Source organism: Rattus rattus, chromosome 5 (assembly GCF_011064425.1).
Source record: "Rattus rattus isolate New Zealand chromosome 5, Rrattus_CSIRO_v1, whole genome shotgun sequence".
Taxonomy (NCBI): Eukaryota; Metazoa; Chordata; class Mammalia; order Rodentia; family Muridae; genus Rattus; species Rattus rattus.
This window is the reverse complement of record NC_046158.1, coordinates 26109994-26131806: the sequence shown is the minus strand read 5'-3', so window position 1 is coordinate 26131806 and position 21813 is coordinate 26109994. Positions and strand designations below refer to the sequence as shown.

The 21813-nt window shown below is 37.3% G+C and overlaps 1 pseudogene; it reads right to left on the bottom strand.

Moving 5' to 3' along the window:
* Positions 1 to 13780, bottom strand: part of LOC116900164 — a 63169-nt pseudogene extending 49389 nt beyond the window's left edge.
* Between the last annotated feature and the right edge of the window lie 8033 nt (positions 13781 to 21813).

The following is a 21813-nucleotide window of genomic DNA, read 5'->3' as shown; positions in this document are numbered from 1 at the left end:
CTTTGAAGGTATACACCACACAATGGCAGACAATATCATCCTTAGAAGTAAAGGGTCATTTAATAAATAGTCCATTGCGAAATGGGGACTACCTCTTCAAGGTCAGAAAAGACCTTGAGGAACACAGAACTAAAAAGAATTGTATTTACTTTTCTATTCTGTGATAAAATGCCAAAATCATGGTAACTTGCCAAATCAAGGATGTGTTAGGCTTACAGATCCTGAGGGAAAAGAGTCCCTTATGGAAGGGAATTACAGTAGTGAGCAGGGAGCTGGAACAGGATGTTGAGGGTTCACATCTCGCACTACAACCAGGGTGATGAAAGTTAAAACAGGGGCTGGCTCATTGCATTGAAATTTCAAAGCCCATCGCCAGTGACATCCTCCTCTACCATACCTCTCAACAGCACTACAAACTAGGGACCAAATATTCAAATGCCAGAGTATATGGAAAACATTCTTATGTAGGTTACTACATTGTACTCCCTTGCTAGTATAGCTTCTGGGCATATCAACATGCAAAATGCATTTGGTCCAACTTCAAAAGTCCCCATAGTCTTTTAGTAACAATGATGTTTAAAAGTTCAAAGTCTCTTCTAATATTAAAAATAATCTCTTAATTGTAAACCCCTATAAAATAAAAAAGCAATTTTCTGAATTCTGGTATATGGTAACACAGAATATAAATTACAATATAAATTATACTTATTTCTTTTATTATATTCCTTTCTTAGCCACTTGAATTTTTCACTGTAGACCTACATAAGAATGATTGCTTATTATATTTGAGCAGAATTAATACTAGGTTGTGTTGAAAGCCCCACCTCAAAACAAATTAATCTATTATTTTTAAATTTAGAAGCAGGCAATTCTTAGGGCAAGGGCTGAAAACAGCCACAACCTCCCAATTAGCAGGATTAATCTTTAGTTCAGTTGCTATCATTTTATCTCTCTTCTACTTCTTGATATGGGCTTATACAGTCCATGTTGTTCTTAACCCTGATTTCCAAGCTTCTACACAGAAAAGCCATTAAATTCTGCTTGTTTTCTGCATTTCTAGTTTGAAGCTTTCCATATTCCTCAAAAAATGTATTATGGTCAGGTTTGCCACAGCAGTAGACCACTCCCTGGTACCAGCTTTTATATTAGTTAATTTCCTATTGCTGTGATAAAATGTCATGAGCGAGGCAATTTGTAGAGAGAAGGATTTATTTGAACTTTAGCTTCTGAGAGTTCAGTCCATCATGGAGGAGAAGCATGATAGCAAGTAGCAGGATGGTGTGGGCCCACATCTTGAGCCTTAAGCAGGAAACAGAGAACCAACTGGCTGGTTCATAACTTTGAAACATCTAAACCTATTACTAAATGACACACTCCCACCAACTAGAAATCAAGCATTCAAAGAGCCTATGGGAGACATTCTCATTCAAACCATCACAAAGCTCTCTTTCTATTTGTTCATATACTAGGACTAGTTGATTACTGAAGGCTTTGTATACTTTGGATGCAAGATATAAGGAAAGCAAGCTGAAAACGAGCTTCCTCTTTGCTGACTGGCACAGATGCCAAATGATGTTGTGTAGATGCTATGGGAAGAGGGTGGACAGAGACATCATTGGTTTTAACCAGTTGTGAACTGTACGAGTTATAGTACCAACCTCACTTGCCAGATGTGTTCATTGATTCAATAGTGACACAAATATTTTAGGATGTCTTAGTTTGATGTGATAAAACACCTTGGCCAAATGAAGAGAAAATGCTTTACTTCACTTCATGTCCTCCATGAAAAGACAAGGCAGGCACTCAAAGAAGGAATGGGAAAGCAGAGGCTTGTGGAAAGGTTGCATATTGGTTTGTTTCCAATGGCTTACTCTGCCTGCTTTCTTATACAGCTCAGGAGCACCACACTGCCCAGAGTAGGCTTGGCCCTCCCACATTAATCTTTAATTCAGAAATGTCCCTCAAACTTGCTTACAAGCCAATCTGATGGAAGCATTTCCTGAATTGAAGTTCTCTCATATGACTCTAGCCTGAGTCAATTTGACAAAACCAACCAACCAAACAACCAAACAAACCACCACCAACAAAACAAAACAAAAAAACCAAAGAACCAAACCAAACCAACCCCTCTTGAACAAAACCACAAACAAAAACAAAACAAAAAACAAAACAGAACAACTCCCCACCCCACAACAAACAACCAACCAGCATATGGGTAGTTAATTGTTCCTGATTAGTTTTAAAGCTGGTTTTACAGGTAATCCATACCTCATCATACTGTACACCTAAGTTGAAACTCATGTCTGAAGAAGTTTTAAGACATGAGGGGAAAAAACCCAATTGAGGTCTCAGCCATAAGCAAGACACTTTTACAATCCATTAATGCTCAGGAAGCATTTTAGAAGATGGTAGAATGAACGTAAGCACTGGAAGATAGGGAGTTCTGTAGAATGTCATCTTTTCTGCATACTAGGACCCCAGAAAACATGAACTCCTAATAGCTTTATCTACTAGCATTGAGCTCATGCAAATTGACACTCCCTGGATGTCAGCTATGAAAGAGAAATGAGCTTACGAGCCTTGATACCTACTTCTGATTTACTAGTATCTAAAAGATTCTACAAGATGGGAGATGGTAAGGCACCATACATGGTTGCATAATCACCACTGACCACACCAAACTCTGATGGAAATTTATAAACCCAGGGTTACACAGATAGCCCTAGTTAAATTCTGTAGAAAACAATATAAACTGAAATAGTTTTGAAAATGGTGACTACACACACACACACACACACACACACGGCAGGGATAAGAGGGAAATAAGTGATGATTGTGGTAGAAGAAGAAGTAACAAGGGTAGCTAATTGCTCCTGATTACATACATGTATGTATAAACAAAATTTATTAATTAAAACGTTTAAGTAGAAATAATTTTGTGTTAGATACAAAGGTGAATCTGCATATTTTAAGAATAAAGTTTAATGATCATCCCACAGGAACTATTTAGCATAGGGCCATGCTGCACTAGTCAGATGGCATTGGATAAACCTGTATATCTCTGAACACCTAGAGTTTCGCAGGCAAATATAAATTGCCTCTTTATCTATATCTAGGCAAACAATCTGTTTGTAAAACATGGAAACATATTTTAAGCCATAAGGACTAACAAAATCAGCTGATTTGTGTTTCAGTTTCTCCCTGTGAAGTACATATCCTAATGATACATCCACTCCCACCATACATAGCAACAGCTACAAAACATATGGGATAATGGAAAGGCGAAGCTTCTCAAGACTCGGAGAATGTCAGGGCCTTCGAGGAGATCAGAATTTTTGATCAGGGTTTCTTAGCATAGGGAGTGGGCAAGGATCAAGCCCACTAGGTTACGAAAGCTAATAATGTTATGTACAAAAGGAAATATTTATAAAATTTGCAGTTGAGGTAACTGTGTAAAGCTGTAAGCTGACCAGTGAGACACGCATTCTTAGGAGAGTAGTGACATCAGTGGGCATCACAGAAAAAATGAGAGCTACTTGAAAGCATTGTGCAGTTTGTCTGGATGACAAGATTGTCTAGATCTTATATTTTAGATACGTGTCATTTTGTTTTAAAAATTAAATTTAAACTAAATTTTATTGCTAAATTCTTTCATTTTTAAGTGTGTGTGTGTGTGTGTGTGTGTGAGTGTGTGTGTGCAAACTAGAGAGAATAATAGAGCAATAGTGAAAGAATTCTCATGAGAGAAAGAGGCAGGGTTTGAAGAGATGCCCAAGATGCCCACAGTTGTCTGAAAAGAGCATTGGTTTACCTGAAACTGGAGTTATAGGTGTGTATGTAAGCCACCTGGGTTCTAGGAACCAAACTCTTGCCATCTAGAAAAACGGGAAAGGCTTTTAGCTGCTGAATCATCTCCCCAGACCATAAAATTAATTTTAAATAAATGTATTTACTGCCTATTATATATAAATCAGTTTAGGCAAATGAGGAATCCTTGAGAAGTTTGGAATGCAATTCATAGATCTACAGTAAAATACAATTCCTATACTTTTGGAATAGTTCAGTTTAGGAAAGACTGCATAGAGATGAATTGTACAGGCATATGGATATATTTCTTCTATGTGATGACAGTTAAGAATGAGAGGTCATGGGCTGGGGATTTAGCTCAGTGGTAGAGCGCTTACCTAGGAAGCGCAAGGCCCCGGGTTCGGTCCCCAGCTCCGAAAAAAAGAATCAAAAAAAAAAAAAAAAAAAAAAAGAATGAGAGGTCATTGTGTCTTATCTTGATACCACAAGATAAAGGTGTAGTCACTTAGTCATTCACCAGAATGAAAGATCCAATGAAAGAAAGATGTCAGAACATGAATATATAGTTATACTAAATCAAGCCCTAGAATGTAGGTTCCATTTGTCCAAACTCTTTTAATCTAACCCCTTTATATTAATTACATTTTTAGTACTATTGATTCAGAAGCACTATAAGCCAAGTTAATGTTCGAGAGACAAGTTACAGATATTTGATAGGTTCGGGTAAAATTATTCTTTACTGTTGTGCTGCTTATGCCAGTGGGAATGGTAGATAAGAGCAAAGCATAAGCTGTATTATTTATTAACTTCCCCTTCTGACTGTGAGCATACACATATCTGTGCTTGTGTGTGTTTCAGATCTAAACTTGCAAATTATCTTTTCCTAATGATCATCAGTCTTTGTTTCTGTAATTGGAATTCATGAGAAGAACTGGCCATACTTTTATCCTTTGTATTGCACAGTATCTGACAATTACTTCGTCCATGTTAATTATCTATCTATCTTAACTAGATGAATTTAAATAAAAAAGAAAAGAGAGAAATTGACTGAGTGCCGTGGTCTCAGTAAAGGTCGGTAGGATAAGACAAGGCCAATCACTTTCTTAATGGTAGACCAGTAAGACAAACAAACAGACAAACACAATCCTAGCTATTTAAAAAAATGGGTTATCAGTCTTTTGAAGTAGAAAATTGTGTTCTTCACATTATTCTATGCCAGGAACAGAACAAACCCATGTGAAGACTCTGACCAAACCTAGGACTCACCTCACTGAATGTTAAAGTACGTGACATCGAGAAATATATACCACATGCTATTGGTACTTATTTTATAGGGTTCTTCTATGCACAATTCCGTCACAGGTAACACAGTTTCCTAGTATGAAGGACGTCACCTGTCCCATTCACATGTAAGTTGGTGTTCTCATGCTCTAGAGACTCTGGGCATGTCAGGATTTCTTTCCCAATGTCAAAGCATTTCTCCACATAGCCACAAAATAACCATCAAAACAAAGGACTTGGTACTGATATTTCACTGCTACATAATTTCAGACCCTTGTGAGTGGTACTGTTATTCTAGCCCTTATTCATCAGAGCCAAAGATCTAGTTCAGAATCATGTCTGGCTTCAGCTGTTGTTTGTTTCCTTCTGTCTGAAATGACTACTTCATCTTTCCTTTCATGACCCTGACATTTCTGAAGATTATAGGGTAGTTATTTTGAAGAATGTCTTTGAGTTTGTTTGATAGTTTCTCATGAATAGATGTAAGTTATACATCATTGGCAGAAACACAGAAACATGATACCATGCTTTTATTTTTCATGTCAAATATATACAATTTTGATTTATCATGATGCCAGTGATTTAAAAGATAGTTGCCCAAATTCACCATTGTAAAATGTAAAGGATACATCTGATTTACGAGTTATCAATGGCCAATTCATCATGAAACTTGTTACTCATTCATTCATTTATTCATTCAATCATTGTCCTATAAAATTTCAAAATGTCCGTTTAAGTATATTGGTAAATTTGCATTATTTCCTTATGAAACTGATTATACTTTATAATTGTTATTATTTTCTTTGATATTTGAATTATCTCACATTTGTCCAGAAGACATTTCTTCACTTCAGCTTCTATACTCTTTGACATCATGTCCAAACATGCCTTTGTTTTCTGGTGTTAAAAGGTGTTTTAGACAGATTCTTCTAGGCTTATTGTTCTAGTCCTCAATCAGTCAGTTCTCCAAAGGACCTGGTTCCATTTAGTGACCAATAGCACCTAGGATATTTATCATAAGCTACATGTCATACACTTCCGTTTTAAGCTCTCTATAGATAGATTTTCCTGGATTTCTGGCTTAACAAGGCCAAAGGTACAATTCATGAGCTCTTTTGTTTGTTCAAATGTTGGATGGCTCATCCTGCACTGATCACTCTGTCTCCAGGTTCTCTCCTAGCCTTTGCAGATATGATGTGGGCAATACCACCCATGTTACTGATGTGTCCTTTACGTTTTGTAATAGCTTCTCCTCTCTATTTTTAACCTACTCATTTGTTGGAAACTTGGGGTACAGTCCTGTCCTCATTGAAGTCTAGCATACAAGACTAAGTGATCTCAAATGTGGGTAGTATTACAATGAAGTATCTATTTCAATGGGAACATCTGCTGGAAGTACTTTCTTTCACATAGGGAAAGGGCAGGTAGCTGGACAACAAGATGTGACAATTTGTTGAAAAGAAATACTTAAGGTGGGACTTAAAAATTAATTGAATGGTAAAGGATGAGTAAAAATGGAAATACATTTTGCAAATGGAGAATATAGCCTGTATAGAAGTCCTGTGGCAAGAATATATTTAAGGAGTAGACAAAAAAAGCAACATGTTGGAAGAACAGAGATCCAAATGGTGTGACAGTTGCTCCAGGAAGGGCCTTAGGAATACAGGTAAATGCATTTTCATTTTAAGGACAATAGGAAGCACTAAATGGAGTTAAACAAGAAATAAAACATTTTGTGTTTCATGAAGAAACCTCTGCGTGTTTTGTGAAGAATGAAGGCGTGTCAGAAGAGAAGATGCACTTGAACTAGTAAGGATATATCGACTAATCAAAGGGAGAGATGCTAATCATTTGGACTAGGTTGTAAGTATTTAGTTAAGAACCAAGAAATTAATGTGTGCTATATAGACATCCTAGAACTGGGGATGGGGAATGCAGATGTGTGAGGGGGAGAGAACCTGAACATGCCAACTTTACCAAGGGGCCCCAGAGAACAATTTGCTAATGGGTGCTGCTCATCTTGAGGGTAAGATGACCTGACAGACTGAAGTTGATGGCATCAGAATCCCATGGGTATGGCTACCATGATTGCCGTAAGATGGACTTATACCTCAGGCCAGTCCTTAAGACACAGCAGGTTTTAATTTCTGGTCTTGCTAGTGTTATCAAAGATGCTGACTCTTTATTCTCTAGTATTTTCAAAGTCCAGAGGATGAAAGTGCCTAGAAACTGTCTGAATTCTTTATAATCTTTGCATGAGTCGTGAATCAATTTGATTCCTTCACTCTGTGCTTTTTGTATGTAAGTTAGAGAATGATCTTCTTAAAAATTTATTTCATTATTTATTTACGTGTGTGTGTGTGTGTGTGTGTGTGTGTGTGTGTGTATGCATATGAATATACATGATAATGTAGGTGTGCACAGAGGCCAGAAGAGGACACTGGGTTCCTTTGAGTTACAGTCATAGGTGTGTGTGGGCTGCCTGCCCTAATGCATGCTAGGAATTGAACTATGTTGTTTTGGAAGAGTAGCAGTGCTATTATTACTCTTCAGCATCTGAATACTACTTATAAGACTACCTTAGGATTTGTTTGCTATAATTTGCAATTGAAAGTATCTTCCTTCAGCTATTTACCTTTGAAAGCAAATTAATATTAACAATGTAATCATGTTTTCCCAGCTTCTCTTTAAAGGATTCATCTTAACAAAGTTGATATCATACTTCATCTTGTTTTGTTGCCCGATGCTCATGCCTTTGGGTACTAATTTGTATTCTTTTAGAAGCAATCTTTAAAAAGAGGATATGCTTACAAATAGTTTGAGAAGTCGTCACTGGCAGAAAATAAAAGGAACAAGATCAAGAAGGGAATACATGAGTAAAATGTTTGTTTTAAGAAGCTAAGTTGGTGGGTATCTGTAGTTAAATCTTGGGGAGATTTCCTGGAAACAGTGTAGAGCGTACCTCAGTGTTAACCTGTGACAGGAGTAGAGACAATAGGATTCAGATCTAGTAATTGTTCCTTTTCTGTAACATTGTAGAAGGCACTAACTCTGTGGCACTTTAGCCTTTACATGTAGACCAGCCTTGGTTTGATTTCTGGACTGTCTTCCTTAGCTTCACCCTCAGTGTGAGTAAAGGTTGAATTGGGCACAGCAGTGCCAAGTTCTGATTCAGCCTTCTCACCTCTCAACCTCTGCTAGATTCCAGTTTTGGTTATTAAAGTGTTTTCAGTACTCTCTGTATACATTGCATTTCCTCCTAGTAACAATAATTTTATTTCTACTTATTGACTTGTTTCTCTTACTACATAAGCTTTAATTTCTCCCAACTTTAAATAAAGTTGTTTTGCAACCATCCTTTTGGTTTCTATATTATTTTGTGGTGTCTTGGGTAAATGTGTCAAATTTCAAGCTATTCCTATATTCTTTCTAATTTTATTTAATCTCTCAACCAGATATGGATATCCCTATTTAACACTATCATTTACTTATGCAGTAAGTATATTTCTTACTCTTTCTCTGGCTGTGACCAAGTACCTGACAGAAGTACTTAAAGAAAGGTCTATTTGAACTCATAGTTTAAGAAGGGATACAGTCCACCATAATAGTGAAGGTACGGTGGTAAGAGTATGAGGTAGCTGGTATTATCATGCCTATAGCTAGGAAGCAGAGACTGGACAGGTAGTTGTACCTGTATGCTCAAAGTCTGCTCCTGCTGACTTACTTTCTCTAGCAAAACCTTCCCAAATCAGTGCTATTAGCTAGGAACCAAGTGCACTAACATGTGAGCCCATGGGGGGGTTTTCACGCTAGACTACACCAGCAGGCATTTTAGAATGCCCACAAACAGCACTCCTGTTTTTCTCTAAAACCTTTCCATTTTCCAACCAGTTCATCTCAGAAATTGTCCACATTTTCATTTTCTCACCAGAACCTAGATAATTATTTAATTTCTTTTGTCCTTCGTATCACAGGCAACCCCAAGAGAAAAGGAACACAGATTCTGAACACACTAGTTTTTCCAGATCAGTCTTTCCTACTCCATTATGAGGTATTATGGCTGCTTCTTATTTTACTTACAATAGTTTCTTAGCTGCTGTGTTCGTCCCTTTGCTCACTCCTATATCCTTATAATGCATTATACATGTAGCATAATCATAATTTAAAGTTGCATCTTGAGTTACACAGCTTCCTTAGAATTATCTGATCGCTCCCCACAACATGCATAGGCAACATGCATGTGGCTTCTTACTGCCACGCTGGCTCATTTCTAATTTTCGTACTGGATTGTCTACCCTAACTTCACTTGCCTTTCTTCTATAGTGGTTCTTAATAAAAATAATGCCTCTCTCTGGGGACCTTTTGTATGCACTTTTGGTTGCTATGAATTATATCATTCCTATCAGTGTATGGAGGTCAATGATTCTGTCATGCACAGCTCATTCTATACAAGAGCTCATAGTTCTGCATCATACATGATGTTCAACTTACCTTCTAAATGCTCACATCTGTGAGAAATCCACATAGGGCTTACACATGCAACCTAAGTCCATTGCAACACATAATTTTAAAGTATTTTGCATAGTTTTAATGAGCAGTGAATTTTCTAGGAATGCAACTGCATTGCATATCGAGGGAGGGTTGCTTGTTAGAAATTATCAAGGGTTGCTCACTGTTTGAGAAAATTACATCACCAATGGCAACACCATTTGTGATATTTGAGTTGCCAATTCAGCACACCTGTACTTGACTCCATTTGTGGTTGTCACCTTCACGCAGATTCTAAGTATAGATACAAACATCTGACAGCTTCATATGGCTTCTTGTTATGACACCTGAGAATTTTTATATAGAAATGCATATCATTTTATTACATGCTATCTTTCTATTCCTTTTACTTTACGTTGTAGTTAAAATATTATATTAACATTATTGAAATGTTAAATTAGTGAAAATATATTAAATATAGATTTCAGGGCAAAGAGGAACTATGAAATTATTTCTCATAAGAGGGCTTTGGGACTCATACTGGTTGCATGAGAATACTGTTCTTACCAATTCCGCTTCATCTCACCCTGGATTCTCTGTGGTCCAGTTCTACTAACTTTGGAACTATTGACAGATTTCTTACTCAGATCTACAGTGAGGAGCTAGAGTGAGCAAATGTGAACATCACCAACATACATTGTATGGCTAGGCTGTGTATTTGTTTCTCTTCATGTTGTCCCTTCTAAGAACAAAAGACGCAATGTATTATGTTCCTTATGTATTTTGAATAAATAGATGACGAAATAAGACATGTTGATATGACTATGATTTTCTTATCAGCTGACATTTAAGCCCAGATTAAATATTTCTTTCAAAAGTTAGCTATAATAGAGGCTTGGAAGGTGACTCAGTGGCTCAAGGCACTAATGCCGTGTCTGACTCCCCAAACTGGATCCTTGGTACTGACATGGTGGAAGGAATGAGAAACTCTTGCAAGTTTTCTCCATTTTGGGGGATGTATACACACACACACACACACACACACACACACACACACACACACACACACACACACATTGAAACACAGATGCACCTAGATCTGGTTGTTCAATATTGCCCCCCTCCCGCCCCCGCCCCTTTCTCTCAAAGACTTAGAATTGGGAAATGTGAATTCTCTTGGCAGAGGTCTCTGGTATGATGAAATCCTTCTTGACTCCAGCTGCCTGGTACTTAGGCTTTCAAGTGCTTCCCTAGCACTTTGTCCACAGCACCACTGAAGTACTTCTCACACATAATTGCATTTACAAAAAAGCCCTCGCCATATGCAATCTCCCTTTCACGAAATTGCACATATGTGGAGTTACTTTTGTACACTTTTCCACAATCAAGAAAATCTTACTTTGATTAGATGCACACCTGTTGGAGATAATTTGAAAAGGGGGAGAAAGGAGGGAGGAATTTCAAAGAGCAAAGAAAGGTAAAGCAGGTGGCAGAACAGGAGAGAGAATTTTAAAATGCGGCTTGTGGAGAAATTAAGGTGGCCGGGCAGGCAAAGTTAGGATTGTGTTTCTTCTATCAGCTGGAGAGGGAACGGGTGCACATGTTCTTCTGAGGAGGGGACTCTGAGTAGAGCTGGAGCAGAGCCACGGGCAGAATATAGCCTGCGAGGTACTTGTTTATCATGTCTAGTAGCTTAGCTAACAGCTACTTCTAGATTGTCCCAGCAAGTGACTACATATTTGAGGTCACTGAGGGGCTCAGGAGACCCACCATGACTCCTTCACCTCCACAGTATTTAACTTTTATGTGAGGAAAGTACATACAGGGCAAAAGAAAGATTTAGGTACATTGTCAAAAATGCAGGGAACAGATTTTAGTGTGCTATTCTTGTTTGTTTTGAAGAAAGACGAGGCTAATCTATCATAATCTCCCGAGCTTTCTTTTCAGCCTTGCTTGCCCAACCCTGTCTTTCTCTCAACTGTTTATTTGCTTATTTACTTTTGGAATTTGGATCATCTGGCCATAAATTTTTTCTTTGGAGGCAGAACATTTATATTTATGCATCACTATATAAACTGCATGAGTCCTAGAAATGCCAAATCTTACCTTTTGTTTTTCTAGAACCAGATTTACTTTTAATGCTCGGCCCTGATTTGGTGAATTTAGTGGTTTTCCAATGGTGTTAAATTTAAATTTAGTCAAATTCAACAGGTTGTCCTTTAATTATCTCTTTTGCTAGTGTTTACCATGTACACATGTGGCATTTATGAAACAAGGACAACTTGTCCCCTGTATTCATCTTCTATACTCTGTCTTTCACTGTAACAGTAAATATAAACAGTATAGAAACTCAAGCTCCCATTTAGGATGATAGTACATGATCTACACTGCAGCAAATTACTGCCCCTGTGGCCACTAGAATCATTCCTATCTGTTGACTTTGGTAAGTTTTCTACAGATGATTTGAAAGTATCTGGTAGTCCTTGATTCTGAACAGACATTTGAAGACTATGAGAATACGGACAAACCCAATTCACCCACATGTGCATCTACAATCCATGTATGTATGTATCCAACAAATATTATTGACTTTCAGGTGCTTACTAGGCGCTTGTTATAATCATTACTGTCCCTGAAAAAGTTCGTTTTCTAGAAAGATAGAAAAATGAAGATATTTTATCTGCCTAGGCACAAAGCTTAAATTATGCGAACTAAATCTGTTACCCTTTACATCGCACAACTTATGTTTTGTCTTAGTGAGAATTGTATTGCTGTGATGTAATACTATGACCAAAAAGAACTTGAGGAGGCAAGCGTATACAAATTCTGGGTCATAGTTCACTGTAGAAAGCCAAAGACAAGAACTCAAGGCCGGAACTGAAGCAGAAGTCATAGAGGAATGGTACTCAAGTTTATTCAGTTGCTTTCTTATGAAACCTAGGACCACTGGTCTCATGGTGACATCAACCACAGACAGCTGGGCCCTCCAATACCAACCATTAATTAGGGAAAAGCTCCTGAGATTTCCTACATGCTAATCTGATGGGGGTGATGTCTCATCCTTCTTCCCAGATCTTTTGCTTTGTGTCAAATTGACAAAAACCAACCAGCATACTTTTCATTTTAACATAATTTTATTTTTCTTTGACACTCATGCCTGAACTCATGACTTTACCTCTTCAATGCCAAGTATCAATGGATTATTTGCACCCCTATGTTCTGTGACTCTTTTGTCTCAAAAGAATCTTTGTTTTCCTGTTTAGTGCTTCTTTTATAACCATACCCATCTCTATTCTTTATTTGACCCCCAAATTAAAAGTTCCATCTTAAACAATTCTTTCAACTCCTGGTAAATTTCAGAATTGCCTCTCCAAGAAACCTTCAAAATCCTGCCAGGCTAATAGTATCTTCTTTTGTGTGTTAAGTATTAAAGTAGACTTGGCCTTATTGATGTTGTATTGGTAGTATTTGGGGAGTCAACACTTGAACAGTCTATTAGTATAGCTCAGTAGCAAGGCGAGCTTTTCGAGAAGAATTTGTTATTATTTGTAACTGTATTAGTTGATTTAAATATGTCTATTCGTGGTCAAAAGTGAGGTTTTTCACTTTCAGTTATGATATAGTTTGAGTAACTTGAAGAAACTTATTCTTAGAAGACATTAAAAATGTAATCTCCGTTAATATTTAAGTTAAAATTAGTGCAATGCAAGTATTATTTGTGCCAAGTACTGCCTTTAGGTCCTCCAAAGGATGCTGAGTAGTGAGTGTACATCAGCTGTTTTGAAAACAAGCTCTACTAATTATCCGTTGCTGGGATTTGGTTCTTACAACATAAGACACAAGACTAAATCTATGGTTAGGTCTTTTCCCTGGTATCTGTTGATCTACGCAAGTGAAGTGGGCTGAAAAATAAAACCATAGTTTAAATCTCCTTTGCTAAGTGTCTAGAAGAGTGGTGTTGGCCACAGTTCTTAATTGTAGGCAACAGAATCTGACCTAACAAGTTTACTTGGAAAGAGATTTATGATAGTTCACACAGTTATTGGGAGAGTTAAAAGTACAGATTCTAGGCTGAGTTTCTGGGAACAATGCCCGGAACCACACAGAAAACTGGCTCGCTAAGGAAGCTGCTGCTACCATTGGCCTCAGAACTCCAGTGTGTCTGCCATATCAGGAGGATATCACACTGGGCAAGGACCGCCATCACTGCTGGTCTCAGAAGAATCAACCCCTCCAACCTCCTAGGACTGGTGTTTGAAAATGGTTTTAAAGGTGTGTTCCATCAGCTAGCAGCCTCAATACCACCTGGTAACTTGTTAGAAATGCAAATTATCAGGTCCCAACCCAGACCTACAGAATCAGATGATCTGGGCATGTGGCCTAATGATTTATGTTTCTGATCCAGGCTAAAGTCTGAAAACGGCTGCTGTCTCAGATTGCTCACTTTATTCTCCTAAGTCTTGTGTACATGCAGGGAAATGGCTTTGTGGACATAGATCATATAAGGAAGTCTGGTGCTAACTAAGATGAGTAGTGCTCTGAGCGAAGGAAACATCTGAATTATCGTAAGAACTTAAAACTGCAGATTCTGGGCTCGAAGAGATAGCTCAATGGTTCATGGCACTTTTTTTGTTTTTGAGAGGCCCCAAGTTCAGTTACCAGAATCCATGATGGGCAGCTTGTAACTTCAGCTCCAGAACATCTAACATCCACATCTCATCTCTGCGATACTTCCCCCAATCTGGCTATCTGGTCTTGGGTACACTGCCAACTAGTTCATAGGTGATATTACACATGACTTGACTTGAGAAAGCCTGTAATACAGAAATGATATTTAGAGGGATGTTAGGGAAATTTTCTTGACACTGTAATGTCTTCTGCTAACCATGACTTAGGTAAGTCTCCATCAAAGGCTGTATATTAAAGGCTTAGTTCTCTGAGTGGCATGAGCCTCCTTTGAGAATGGGGCCTGCAGAACAATACTTTGGCCACTCTAGGCGTGCCCTCCATGGAGATTTCATCTTCTGTTTTCTTTCTGGTCACAAGGTCTGTGGCTATCCTCTGACATGCTCGCCTCTGCAAATGTGTTGCCTCTCCAAAGCAATAGAGCCAATCAATCATGGACCGCAAAACTCCGAGCCAAAATAAATCTTTAAAAAAGTTCATTGTCACATGTATTTAATTTATTTGGTAGAAAATAATACAATCTGATGAAAGTTTTGTAAGAGAAAGGTCCTCCCCATAGGGACTTTTTGAATTTTATTTTTTTTAATTTCTATTTCTTTACCTATTCACATTACATCCCACTCACTGCCCCTCTCTCCTGGTCATCCCCTCCCACAATCCTTTCCCCATCTCTCCTCCCCCTAAGCCTTCCCAAACAATTTTTTGTTGGTTAATTTATTTATTTACATTTCAAATTTAATAAATATCTCTCCACAAATCCAGCCCTATAAAGGATAATCAATGGAAAATACAAGGAGGGAAACTACACCTAAGAAAAAGCAAGAAATTAATATTCTTAACAACAAACCCAAATAAAGAGAGCCACACTAACATAATTCCACCTCTAACAACAAAAATAAGAGGAAACAACAATCATTAATATTTCCTAACAGCAGTGGGCTCAATTGCCCAATATAAAGACACAGACTAAAGACTGGATTTGTAAACAGGAGCCAGAATTTTGCTGCATACAGAATTTTCACCTGTAGTTTTTGATTACTGTTTATCTGAATAGGAAGGCTCTTTTCCTGTCTTCAGAAGTTTGATACATATATAGTCTGTGTATCTATGTATGATATCTGGACTGACATTAGATAAACAATTAAGAGGCTTATCCCCAGAAAAGAGTAATAGCCCTCTCTCAGCAGTATTAGTTGCATGTAGTTCTTTGTCTAGGAGTGGGACTATATGAACTTTTCACCTTGTACAATAGGACAGCATGTCTATTGGTTTGGACATTATTCTGGCCTTGTTTAGATAGCCATATTATTGCGACATTGTAGGTGAAGCTTCCTTGCCGTCTCTAGGAGCCAAAAATGTCCCAGCAGGTATCCTGGAGCTCTGGCTCTTATAATCTTTCTACTTTCTCTTCTGTAATGTTCCCTAACTGTGCAGGAGTTGTGTTGTAGAGAGATCCATTATGATTCAACACCCCAGGATCAGTTGTTCTCTGCATTTTGACCAGTTATAGTTTTTATAATGGTCTCTTTACTGCAAAGAGAAGTTTTTTTGTTTTTGTTGTTGTTGTTGCAATGTGAGAGCTACACTTATCTGTTGGTATGAGGTTAAGTATTTTGAATATAATTAGAAATCACTCTGGTATAGAAAAGTGTTGGTAGTAATTTTCCTCAAAGCTCTATAACCTCACTAGTCATAGGTAGTGGACTAAGTTTCCAGTACCAGTAAACACAGTATCCTCTCCTTTTGAGTAAAATCTAATTAGACAGCTGCCAAAAACATGAATGCCATCATACCCATGCTACCATTATTGTAGTTTATAGGCATCATTGCTTGATAGGACCATTGGTTGCCTTTCTTGTTGGGTAGATTGCATATCACAGTTATGCAGGAGTCTTTTGGGTCAGATCCAGTTGGAATCTTCTGAGTCCTGTGTCTGAAGTATGCAGTGTCCTTAGACACAGGGATTTGTCTCCAACCTCTGGGAATTAACCAAAGGCCAATGAAAACAGCTTATATTGTTTTTGGAGTCCCTTTGAATTCCCATGACCAACAACTCAAATGGAGGTTTCTCATTTTTTTTTCAAAAGATGGTCATAGCTCTTGCCTCTTGTTTGCCCAAGTGATACAACACACACACACACACACACACACACACACACACACACACACACACACACACAGAGAGAGAGAGAGAGCGAGAGAGAGAGAGAGACAGACAGAGAGACAGACAGACAGACAGACACACACAGACAGACAAAGACAGAAAGAGATGTATTTACATGTAATGTATGTGATTTTTAGGTAAATACACAATAATATGACTGCTTGTGTGTTTTGGAGTCTTTTTCCTCTGTCTCTGTTTGTATCTTCCTCTCTCCTGCATCCCCAATTAAAGCTACCTTCCCCACTTTTTCTGATTTTATCTTTATTTCACTTGTATTCTTCTAATCTCTTCTTTGGGGGTCCATCCATGATCACTTTCACTTTTCTCATTTCTGCAATTACTCTACAGCACATACCTTCACATCTGAAGGCTGGCGCTGGGAGGCACAGGTGAAAGAGAACATGTGAACTTGATCTTTCATTTCTAATTTATTTCATGAAATATAATATTTTTTAGTTTTATATGCATAATGGAATAGTATTCAACTGTAATGAGAATGAACTCACAACATTCGCATGTAAATGAATGGATCCTATTTTCCTAGTTTTGTTCTTAGTATGAATTTTTAATTTTAATTGGAAATAAGTTGTAATTATGTATGTATTAATGTGACTAAACCTAATCTAAGTTTCCTGAGATTACCCATAATTCATGTTTTGCTAATTAACAAATGATCATTTAGAAGGCATACAAATATTTGTTAAACAAATGAATCAAACACATTTCTGTAGTCTTCTACAGAATAGAATAGAATCTGAATAGAAAAAAAGGTATGAAGTTTTTAATTTGGCTTGCACTATTGAGGGTTCCTTTGGTTAAGCATCAATGATGTGATTGATTTTTACATTACCTATGTAAATTTTACCATACCCAAATATTTCAGGACAGTTATATATGCTTTTATCGCGAGTGCTGGAGTTAAAGTTAGAAGAATTTATTTTGTGTTTTAGACTAAGGTAGTGTATAAATTAGTTATTTACATGTACTTGCTTTGAATTCTATGAATAATAAATATGAGCACGAGAAGATGAATGAACAGGCATACTCTAAGACGAGAAAATATGAAAGAAAAATAGCAAGACTATGGCCTGAAACATGTGCTACACTAGCAACCTGTTAGCAACTGCGTTGTAGTCTGACCTCTGCAAAGGCTATTTCCCTTGACGCTCCCATCTTCTTACTCTCACTTCCAACTATGATTAGTAAATACTGTATGCTCTTATGACAGGCATATTTTCAGATCGCGGTCATGTTATCAATCAACACAACGATATGGTTCCTCTTTCATTTACTGTCCAGCTGGAGGACACTAATACTACATTGTCTATGTTGCCTTTCTTTTGTTTGAACTACAAGGAGATAGGTCACGACTTCCACTGAGACTTTTAGATACCTGCAGTAACAATTCTCTTATTGACATGAGGAAGAAAATGCAAATAGTTTCAATTTATGGGAAAACTTCGTTTCTTAAGAGTAATTGTATATAGTTGATTTATGGAGCCCTGGAGAGCTAATGGGGTCACCAGGGTGTCACCAAGTGGAAGCTTATTGAAGAAAATGGGTGCCAATGATGAAGAGGTCCCTAAAGAAAGATGTTAAATGATTAAAAATTAGAATTTCACCACAGTTTCAAATATTAACCAAATTTATTTAGATTATACTTAAATGGGAGAGTGCAACTGAAATAGTTTGTCAGTGTTTTAAAGTAACTTTACGTTTGGACGCTATTTAAACTACGGGTTGTAGCCCCTAATGGGGTTATGTAACTCAGTTTAGTGATTATGAAAAAATTGGCACTGGTAAAGGCTTCTGAATCTGAAGCAACTGAAAATTAGTTGAAAATAAAACCCATAATGAATCTAAGTGTTTCTTGCAGTGCTCGACCATTATTAAGACTTATTGCAACCATGGTTCTGAGCACAAACTGTCTGCACTTTGTACATTTGGCATACTGTGAATGCTGCCAAACCATAAAACATCATACCATTCCAACACAGATTGCCTGAAACACATCTGTTGAGATTTTTAAAAATTACATATTATGGTTTGCTGTATTTTCATTGGAGACACACATTTTCTGTTCTTATATGTATGTAATCATTTAATTATAAAAAGAACCTACAGTCTTTTTCCATTTTTCTATTGTCTTCCTCAGCATGTAAATATCAAATCAGTATCTTGATACTAGAGGCTGGAGTGATGGGTTGGTGTTTACAAGTACTTGCTGGTCTTGTAGAGGCTCTAGCTTCAACATCTAGCTCTGTGTCCTGAAGATGCTCTGTGTCCTCAAGTACTAATGATTCAGTCAAGATTTAATTCTTTATCCAAAAAATAAGTAAGTAGTTACATCTAATTTGATATGTAGCTTTTTTATTATCTTAAATAAATGGCAAATTGGTCATATATATGATATATAGATATATTACATGCTAAAGAAATAAAATTTTTCTTTATTATTTAATAACAGTAGATGTTTTATTTGTATATTTATTTCATGTATTTGCATTTCTGTTAAATATAGGTCATAGTTCAAAACTTTCTAAAACCTCAACTTAGTTACATATAATATAATGACATATCTAATGACATATATCATTGAATGCCATATCTAATAAAGAAACTGTATATGGTGAGCACCTTCTTGTGCTTCAAACCTATCATGGCAGAAGAGCAACTGAACAGATAGGGGGAAGAGAGCATGACATTTCTATGATGATAATAATGACATCGATCTATCATTAGAGACTAATTACTTCCTTACAGTCCCATTTCTTAATTATTACAATGGAATTAAAGTTCAACATGGATTTTAGAAGCAATGTCCAAACCACAAAATGTCCCAATCTTACTAAGCAAAGGGTATATTTTGAAGTCTGTTTTTTAACCTATAGACATAGAAGACCATAAATAGTACATGGGCTCATGTGTGGGTTAGTTTATTTGTGTACACACACAAACACACACACACACACACATTAAAATAGGAAAAATATAAAGCATATAGAATGGTGACATTCAAAGAAATGCAAAAAGAATCTTCAGCTCAGTAGATGTTAAGTTAAACAAACAAGGCTATTCTTGGTAAGGTTTCTTTTTCTCTTTTTTCTTAGATTAAAAATATTTTCTCATACAATATTCCTGATACAGTTTCCTCTCTCTCTACTCCTCCCAGTTCCTCCATCTTTCCCTCCCCTCTGGATCTACACCCTTTCTGTCTATCTCTCATTAGACAAGGACAGGATTCTAAGAGATAACATTAAACATGAAAAAAAAATAGTAACACGAAGGAAAAACTGTCATATTGTGGATAGACACAGCAACCCAACGGAAGGAGAAATGTCCCAAGAGCAGATGTAAGAATCATTCACTCATTCTCACAGTCAGGAACTCCATTAAAATTCTAAGCTAATAGCTATAATATATATTCAGATGACCTAGTACAGATTCGTGTAGGCCCTGTGCTTGATGGTTCAATTTCAAGAGCTCATAGAAATGTAGATAATTTAGTTAATTTAGAGGGCTGATATTCTCCTGATGTCGTCCATCTAAGTCTGGCTCTTGTAAATTTTCTGATTTCTCTTCTATGGATTTCCTGAGCTTGAGAGGAGGGATTTATTGGAGACCTCAATTTAGATTTTCATTGCAAATTGTCTAGCTGTGGGTCTCTGCATCTGTTCCCATCGACTTGTGGGCAGAAGTCTCTCTGATTATGGATAGATAAGGCACCCATTTATTAGTACAGTAGAATATCATTAGGAATCATTTTGTTGATTTTTTAAAAAAACTAATTGTGGTTGGTTTTACACTATAACTTTGGGCTATTTGGTCTCTGGTTCTTGGCTACCCAAGCAAGCAGTGTCAAGTGTGGATTCCTTCTTGTAAAATAGACCTTAGATCAAATCAGACATTCATTGGTTATTTGCGTGTGTTTTGTGCCACCGTTACCCTAGCATATTTTCCAGGTTTGCCAGATGGTAGGTTAAAGGTTTTGTGGTTAGGTTGATGTTCATGTTCCTCTTTGGTAGCCTAGAGCATAGCTTCCTGGACCAAAAAGTATAGCATATAGGGGTGAGGGTTCCATGTAGCTACCAATTCAACTTCTCCATGTTCAACGAGTTGTGCACTTGTTGGCCTCAGCAGTGGGGCCCTCCCTGCACTAACAGTTTGTGCAGAGTACAAACTGTGGTAACAACACCCTGGATTGTTTGGGTATTTCCATGATCCCCACCCGGCCAATAACAATTGGATACCCTGGTCCTGCCACTGGGCCTTGCCTGGCTGAAGAATGGCCAACTGGGACCCCATATCCCCTCCTGAGTCCTCCTAGTCATCTTCTTCATAGATTCAAGAAGTTTCCACTGCATTTTTACACCACCTCCTCCCAAAACCTCTACAATTCCACTATCCTCCCTGATTTCTCTCCTTCTGCCATTTCCCCCAAAACTGATCTTCCCAGCTCCCATTCCCACCTGCCCCCTCTTCGCCAATAAAATCTATTTTACATCCTCCTTCTAGAGCTATTCCTGCATCCCTAAACCCCTCCTCTTTAGCAAACCTCTCTGCATCTATGGATTGTAGCTTGGTTATCATTTATTTATAAGTGAATAAATACCATGTTTGTCTTTCTGGGCTGGGTTATCTCACTCAGAATGAGTTTTTTCTACTTCCAAACATTTCCTTTCAAATTTCATGATGTGGTTTTTTTTTAACAACTAAAAAATACTCCATCATGGAAAGGTATTACTTATCACATTTTCTTTATTTTTCTTTATTTTTCCATTGAGGGACATTTAGGTTGTTTCCAGTTTCTGGCTACTACGAATAAATCCACAATGATTATGGTTGAGCAAATGTCCTTGTAGTAGGACGGAGCATTCTTGGGTAGATGTCCAAAAGTGGTATAGCTGTGGTACAGCAAGTGAAGTAGATCAATTGCTAACTTTCTGAGGAACCACAATATTGATTTCCATAGTGGCTTATACAAGTTTTCAGTCCCTCCAGCATTGCAGGAGTTTTCCCCCTTGTTCCACATCCTTGCCAGCAAGCGCTGTCTCTTGTGTTTATTGATCTTAGCCATTCTGACAGGTGTAAGGTAGAATTTCAAAGTAGTTTTGATTTAAGGATATTGAACATTTCTTTAAGTGTTTCTCACCCATGTGATATTTTGCACTTGGGGATTCTCTGTTTAGGTATGTTTCCCATTTTTAAGTTGAATTATTTGGTTTTATGATATCTAGTTTCTTGATAATATATTTCGGATATGTTTTATATTGAATGATGAGTTGTTAAATAACCTTTTCTATTTAGTAGTCTGCTTCTTTTTCTTATTAATGGTGTCATTTGCCTTAGAGAGCTTTTCAATCCCATGAGGTCCCACTTATTAATTG